We start from the raw sequence: 9,049 nt of genomic DNA, 5'->3' as shown, positions 1-9,049 counted from the left end.
ACTGGGACATGTGAAAATCTCAAATTCGCTAAAACAAATGACCTACCTTGTTCTTGCATCCAACCCTTCAGTTGAGATTCGGCGTAAATATTTTAGGTTTTCGCATTTCGACAAAGTTGGGTCATGCCTCTACTTAAAGAGCTAAGCAGTGTTAAGAAAAATAAAAGTGATAAAAGAAGAGGTAAGGCGGTTGTATTTACTTCCTCACCATACGAAGCTAAATTAGAAGCAGAAAAAAAACGAGAGGAAGAAAATAAGAAAACAACTACAAAATGGTTGTTTAATAAGGCTACTGCTGGAGAGACAAATATTAAAGGATCTACTAGTAAAGTACGAAACGTAAACAAACGTATTGGAATGAAAAAAATATATCTTGTCTGATAAGAGTTGTACTCTTAGAGATCGAAAATTTAAAAAAGTCAAGACGAAAACGTTATTATCTTCATCGTCGGAAGAAGAAGAGAATTCTGATGTTGGTTATAATTTTTGCAACGAAATCTATAGTCATTCGAAAGCAAAAGAAGAATGGATTAAGTGTTCTGGTTGCAATGTGTGGGCACACGATGCCTGCTCTAACGCGGATGATACATTTAGTTGTGACTTCTGTAGCTCGTAAAGTTTAAAATGTGGCTTAGTAAACAAAAGTATTTTATTTCTAATTAATTTTGATTATTTAGTACGAAAAACTTATTTTTATTTCTTTTTTTTGAATAATTATAAACAAGATATTTGTAAACAAAATACGTGTATAAGATATAAAGAAGTTGCAAACAAGATTTAAAATGTTTTAAGCAAGATATTTGTAAGTTTTGTAAGTATTTTGATAAGTTTTTAAAGAAACCCCCGTTTTACCCGACTAGTAGTAGAAAACGGGGAATTTTGCTCTTTTTTTTTTTTTTTTTTTTAGTTTCCCTTATTTTTTGTTAAAATAAACGTTCTTGTGATACAAAAAGGCTTGTTTTATGGTAACCAACAATTCCACTGAAAGTTTTCATTTATATCTAGCGATTTTATCATTGATAATTTTGGTTTTATGTACTAAAATATATAATGGTCCCCATTTTGTACAACTTTCCCCACTCCCTTCCGTAAGTTGCACTGTCAATGTGAAGTGATAAAAACCATCCCAGGCCCGAACCTCATTTATGTTGAAAATTTCATCTTGATCGGTCTGGTGGTTCGAGATACGAAGTCACGAACATAGTGACTTTCAGAGTGACATTCATAATGTGGATAATATATAACACATTATAATATTGAATATAATAAATACATTATAATAAACTACCAAAATTTTATCGTACCCCAATAAGCACTTTTACGAGATCAAAAACAAGACATCATTATATTATTCATAGAGGTGTCTCCGTGAGAGTAGTCACTCCATTAAAAATTAATCTCATCACTGGAAATTAACAGAAGAAAAGATGTTGAGTAGCTTACAACTAGTACATATTTAAGTTTTTGTCATCTCAATTTGAAGCGATAATTTAATCTTTAATTTTTACTAGTGTAATTTCCCACACAAACCGCTTCTGATCGTAATTTCACTCAGAAGAAATACAGTTAAGTGTAAAAGTTCGGCTCGCCAATAGATGGCAGCGTGTTTCCTTATTTATTGCATTTGGTAAGGGGCGACAAAATTCACAATAAATTGATCAAATTCAGGATACGAATATTCAAAAACCTTGTCCAAAGACAATTTAAATATATATTCAGTAGTGATAAGCGCAATAGTCTTGGTCTTCCGGTTTGTTCAAGAGTCTTGCTTGCAAGACTAAGACCAGGAATCCCGATACAAGACCAAGACCAAGACCATGCCTGCAAGACCAAGACCAAGAGTCTTGCACAAGTACCGGCTCAGTGGTAGAACGTTCACCTATGGTGCAAGGGGTCCCTGGTTCGAATCCACTTTGCGCCATGTGAGCTTTTATGGTTGGCAAACACTCTGTGCGTGGGTTTTCTCGGAGTTTTCTTGTTTCCTCCTACTTTCTTCAATCCACCACTTCATTTATTTCTCATCATCACGGTCTCCCTTAGTCTCAATGCATAACCGTGGGACGATGAACTAGATATTTCATTTCATTTCAAAACATATTAGTGGTGTTCTTCCAGAACTAAAGAGGATGACATATCTAGTGTAACAAGCTTAATTTCAAGACTGGATGCTTATACGTTGTATAATTGTTTATCAATACAACTTTTATCCTCCGTATATCTAGGAATAGTGCACACCGAGGATTGAGCGATGTAACATTATACAACAATAAATAATCCATATTCACAAGAAGAGTGATTTTGTGCAGTTATTTCAAATAACTTGGAGTTTGATGCCGTTATTTTGTATTTCTAATGTAGGTCAAAATTATTTATATAGGGTGTTTCAAAACAACACCGACAACGCTTGGGAGATGATTCCTGACATTAAGATAAGACAAAAAGTATAGATCAACCTGGGTGCAGAAATCCGTCATCTCGAAGTTACAGGCTGCTGAAAACATGAAAAAAATGAACTTTAAAGATCCATAACTCTAATACTATGGGACCTACCGTAGAGGGATCAAGACCTCACTTAGGAACTGGTATGTGCCGAATCCAAATATTCATGCTTCAGGATCATGCGGCACTTCTTCAACAATTTTTATAGAGGTAGTTGGTGAGTGCTTCAGATTATATGCCTGTAGCCAAACTACCTCTATAAGAAAATGTTGCGTGAGTACATTAGAATTCTGAAGCACGTTTTTTTTTTTTTTTTTTTTGTATAGTGCACATATTAGTTCCTAAGTGAAGTCTTGACCCGACTACGGTAGGTCCCATAGTATTGGAACTATGGACCTTTGAATTTCATTTGTTCATGTTTTCGGAACTTTTAACTCTGAAAGGAAGCATTTGTGCACCCAGGTTGGTCTATATTTTTGTCTTATCTTGGTGTCAGAGATCACCTCCTAAAGGTTGTCGGTGTTGTTTTGAAACACCGTCTATAAATTTAGTTTACACAAAAGTCATAGCTGAATCTTTTTAAGTTTTCACTCAAATTATTCTAAAATATTAAGAGGTTTGATTATAATGATTATTATCTTATTTTTCTCTCTTTTTTGGCCAATATTGCTAAACATATCATCATCATCATCATAACTATTCTGCCATTAATGACAGGTCTCTTGCTGCAACTGAGAAGATTCGATGTACGGTGGTCCTCAGCTAGTCTTTTCGCCTTAACGCAGCAAATTTCTACTTTAATACCTTCCTTCAACTACAATCTCCTTCGTTCCCCCTCTCTTTCATTCTACCATACCCTAGCACTTTCTTCATAATACAGTTTCTCCTCAGCCAATGTCCCAATGAGTTCCTCTTCCTCTTCTTAATTACATCTAAAATTTTTCTTTTCTCCCCTACTGCTACTATTTCTAACACCTCATTCGTTTCCCGTTCAGCCCAGCTAATTCTCCCCTTTTTCTCCATGCCAACGTTTCAAAAGCCTCCATTTTTAAAATCATTTTGCGTAATGTCCATGTTTCTGTCCCTTATAGTACATATTGGAATCAGTAAAACAAAATCTCAATATTTAATTGGAAGTTTGTTCAACACAACGATTAGCTAATCGTGGTTGAAAAGAAGAAAAATCTGACGTCTTTAGAGTGTAAAACTAATTTAGCAATTCTTGGTATTTCAGTAATTTATGCCGTCTTGATTTTCTTTCATCTGTCTCAAGGGTAGCCTCCACTGTTTGGGAACTAGTGGAGTACTGGAACTGTTAAAGAAAAATATATTAAAAAAAATTACGAAACGTTGTGATTTATCTCATAAGTAGTGAAGCGTGGGCATTAATTGAAAAATATATAAATTTCATCGTCTATGTTGTCCACTATCATCATACTTACACGAAGGTAAACTATATTACATTTAGAAACATACTTTGTGTTTCCGTTACTATTGGCACATTGTAGAATTTATTATCCCTTATATCCAGAGTAAAATTTACCTATGGAAAACATAAGATTTCATAAAAGCAAGACTTGCAAGATTTACAAGCAAGACCAAGGGTTCCAGTGCAAGACCAAGACCAAGACCGGATGTGCAAGACCAAGACCAGACGTGCAAGACCAAGATCACGAAGGTCTTGGTCTTGGTATTGCATTTGCTCATCACTAATATTCAAAGGACGATCCGTGCCATTATTAATTATTTTTCCTTTGTTGAGTACTTTCAATTTTGCTCTTCACAAACATGATTGAAATAATGAAATCCTCTCAACAGGAATATATATATTCCATTCAATTTGTGCATACCAAACAAGCTGTCCTGCCATCTGCTTCTGCAGGTCATTTCCGAAATTAAAGTACCAAATACTCTTCTGTGTTTCGATCACGATACATTCCGCCTAATAACTCGGTTTCACCGGAAATGTTGCTTATCATTATGTTAGCCCAACCTGCTCATATATATACAGGGTGGCCCAAAGCCCAAAAGTAGGTATACATTCCCGTACTGATCAGCTCATTGCATTTTATATCATTTCTTATTGTTATCCATCAGGTAGACTTAGTTTCTTTATTATTTGTTCTGAAAGCAGTTTTACTTATACCTTAAACCCGGAACAGCCGAAGCAAATAAACCCATAAGCTAGAATGTTTTACTTGATCAATGCAGGGGTGAATATATACATGTTTTTCAAACCAACACCGACAATGTTTGGGAGGTGATTCCTGATACCAAGATAAAACAAAAAATTATAGACCAACCTGGGTGTACAAATGCTTCCTTTTGCAGTTATAGGTTTCGAAAGCATGAAAAAATGACATTTAAAGGTCCATAGTTCCACAACTACGGGACTTACTATAGTTGGGTCAAGACTTCATTTAGGAACTAATATGTGTGCTATCCAAAAATACATGTTTCAGAATCCAAAAGTACTCACGCAACGATTTTTATAGAGCGAGTTTAGCTATGGACATATAATTTGAAGTATCCACCAACTATCTCTATAAAAATTGTTGTGGAAGTACCACAGTATTCTGAAACATGGATGTTTGGATAAGGCACATATTAGTTCCTAAGTGAAGTCTTGACCCGACTACGGTAGGTCTCAGTATTGGAGCTATGGACCTTTAAACTTCATTTTTTCATGTTTTCGGCAGCCTATAACTCCGAAAGGAAGCATTTGTGCACCAAGATTGGTCTATACTTTTTTGTCTTATCTTGGTGTCAGAAATTACCTCCCAAACATCGGTGTTGTTCTGAAACACCCTGGATATAAGGTACTAGCGGCAAATAAGGCCCGGAAGGAAATAAGGCCCAGTGCAAAATTTCATAGGTTAGAATCACTGTAGGAGAAATCTGACATCACAAGTAGCGATTACTCACACAATGCCTGCTTGAGAGAGTTTGTCTTCTTGTGCATGATTAGACGGAACAGTGGCAGTATTGAAGCATCGAGAAGCGAATTTCCATATGTTGATAGAATTTAGGATCGCAAAATAAGTTAATTTTTTCTATGTAGAATAAAGCTAACCCGAAATATCTTGTATATTTGTGATGATCATAGTGTTTAGTATTTGGGATAGTAGTTACTTCGTTTGAGTTCAATATATGTTTGTAGATAATGATTTATAAAATGACAAGTACATGGTTGGCAAATAAGACTAATCCAAAATCCAATGGCCCTCATTACCCTACCAAACATGTATGCATTGCTAAATACTTAGAAACTAGCAACTTGAATCAATGTTAGTTTGTTCTTCTTTTTTGACCGGTGCCAGCCTCTGTAGTAGGGCAGTCTATCGTGTTCGGGCCTAGTTGTTGACTAGGGGGGTTCGAAGGTTCGAATTCTGCGTTGGTGTCTTTCATAATGTAAATCTCTATTTTTAATGCATGCGAATGGTTCATACCACTGTTTTTGGGTATATTCTAAGCACATTTTCGTGCGGTTCTGAGCTCTCGAAGTATCGTGGTGTCATTCATTATGCGATAAAGAATGGATCGGTGACATGCGAAGTTGTAAAGGTGCCGTGTATGGGTACACGATGAATGCCTTGGCTTGGTCGACACCGATGATGAAGAATTCATTTGCTAAAGTGTTATCGAGTGTAAAAATTGGTTAAACTTAGTGAGTGTGAAATCTGTTTCTAATGGTGATTTGTTATTATGTGTCTAAGCTTATTCTTTAAAATTCAGTTAGTTGCAACGACTTAACTAACGACTGCATAACACAATGGAGATTATTTATATCGTTAGTATTTTATATTCATATTGTTACTAAGTATGGTTTTAATATTAGTATTTGAAGTGTTGTAAAAATGTTAGGTGTTAGTTGAGTTCCAGTGGTCTCTGAGGTTGTAAAGTTTTACTTTTCAAATAATGGGCCTTATTTACCTACCATGCGGGTAATAAGGCCATTTTGTATGTTTCTCTTTCAATACGTTTTTCATACATTTAGCTCAATGTTTTAAGTTAAAATTTATAAACCATAAGATAGATAAAACATTGACAAATAAAATGCATATAAATGTTTGTGTATTACATCATATGCATTCAAGTAATATAGCATTTATACTTAGGTGGGCCTTATTTACCGCCAAGTACCTTAGAAGTGTACGGACAATTCTCCAACTGCGGATTCAACTTGTTTTTGAGCGGTGTTCAAATAAATAATGTCACTGCCTACCAAAATGCATTGAAAAGCAGGAGAAATGTGCTGCCATCTATAGGTGATAGACTAACATTTCATCGTGTTGGTAGTACAAACACATTCCAACAGATGGCTTCAACACTCAGCTTAATCAGAATGACTTCACAATATAATAATCGTACAGAAAATGTTATCATGGGAAAATTCAATTTCTCAAGTTGATATTATTTCAGGACAAGTTATATAAGTTATCCTGATATGGTATTATTAAACGTTGATTTTTTCATAATATCTTGTTGAAGGTGGGTTAAAAACTGGAACCTTCACTTTGTGTACGCCTCTGCCTAATCCAACTTTGAATTGAAACTACATAAATGCACTCTGTAGTTTTCTTTAAAATAATATGAGCACTCGTCTTTCTGTCAAGTGCTTTATATCCTTAGAACTGTATCGAACTAAATATCATATTTATAATTTTCTAGAAGTAAAGGAAAATCTAGCCCTCACTGCTGGTTTAGTGGCTAGTGCGTCTGCTTTTGCACAGAGAAAAAAAAACTTTGTGGCGTACGTAAAAATACAGGTTACATGTGCAAATCGTGTAGTTTTTGGACTTAACGCAATAGGTAATATCCTGCACCAAACGTATAACTGAAATCGCATGCTTTATAATACTTTCCGTATAAGTGTTCCATCTATACGTATTTTCCGTATAAGTGTTTCATCTATACGTATTTTCCGTATAAGTGTTCCATCTATACGTATTTTCCGTATAAGTGTTCTATCTATACGTATTTTCCGTATAAGTGTTCCATCTATACGTATTTTCCGTATAAGTGTTCTATCTATACGTATTTTCCGTATAAGTGTTCCATCTATACGTATTTTCCGTATAAGTGTTCCATCTATACGTATTTTCCGTATAAGTGTTCCATCTATACATATTTTTCTGTATAAGTGTTCCATCTATACGTATTTTCCGTATAAGTGTTCCATCTATACGTATTTTCCGTATAAGTGTTCTATCTATACGTATTTTCCGTATAAGTGTTCCATTTATACGTATTTTCCGTATAAGTGTTCCATCTATACGTATTTTCCGTATAAGTGTTCTGTCTATACGTATTTTCCGTATGAGTGTTCCATCTATACGTATTTTCCGTATAAGTGTTCCAACTATATGTATTTTCCGTATAAGTGTTCCATCTATACGTATTTTCCGTATAAGTGTTCCATCTATACGTATTTTCCGTATAAGTGTTCCATCTATACATACTTTCCGTATGAAAGAAAGAACTGTATATAGGCGGTCAGGATCCCACATACAGATGGACGTATATAACATGTAACTGGCGTATGTAACATGCGTATACGTATGTAATATAGGAAGACTGTTAGATGTCATACATCCTGCGGGACAATGCCAGTACGTATGTAGCATATGGATAACACATGCTTTGTAGAGATTTCCACAGTAAACACATGGATTCCGTATATTTGTACAATATACCGCTGTCCTGATGACGGATTTTCCTCAGTGTGGTGTACGGGGATCCGGGTTCAGTTCCAGCGGGAGACCACAAAAAATTACTTTCACAATCATACACTTTATTAATCACCCGACTCTTTTAGCCTAGAGCGCCGTGTGGACTTTGTGGTGGACAAACACCGTGCTCGTGGGTTTTCTCGGGGTTCTCCCGTTTCCTCCCACTTTCTTTATTCCACCATTTCATTCATTTCTCATAATCACCGTCTCCTTTAGCCTACCCGGCATAACCATGGAACGTAAAACTTAATGATTTCATTTCATTTTTTCTTTAGCCTAGAAGTAATAATAATAATAATAATAATAATAATAATAATAATAATAATAATAATAATAATAATAATAATAATAATAATAATAATAATAATAATAATTTCCTTTCATTTTGAAGCACTTCTTTCAAGATTTTAAAATCAAGATACTCTGATAAATCGCTTCCAATGAAGCAAAAAGAGGGAGCCTGATATGGGAATTTCTAAAATAAAGTTTTTTTTTTTTTTTTTAAATATAACAATTAAAGAAATCTAGGTAGAAGGAATTTCAAATGGACTTTATTTAGCGTGAATTTACCAAAGTTTAAAAAGCTAAGTATACGTTCCTATCTAGCAAAACTTATCGTAATATAATCAATAATCTGTATAAAATATAAGTTAGGTGTCTGAGTGGCAAATAAAAGTGACCTACATATAAATTGATATAACAGAAAAATAAAGAAAAAAAAAAACACTGTGCTTGACACCATTTTTAATTTAATTGTATTTCTGAGAAGTGGTAGCAAATACTAAGAAAGTAGTCAAGAATTTTTTTTTTTAAAGGACAGTTTGCGACATTTTACTGAACTTCAACGTTGAAAATACTTTACTCTTTTTTAGTGGCAT

Source organism: Thermobia domestica, chromosome 9 (genome assembly GCF_964235325.1).
Source record: "Thermobia domestica chromosome 9, izTheDome1.hap1.1, whole genome shotgun sequence".
Taxonomy (NCBI): Eukaryota; Metazoa; Arthropoda; class Insecta; order Zygentoma; family Lepismatidae; genus Thermobia; species Thermobia domestica.
This window is presented reverse-complemented; position numbering follows the sequence as displayed.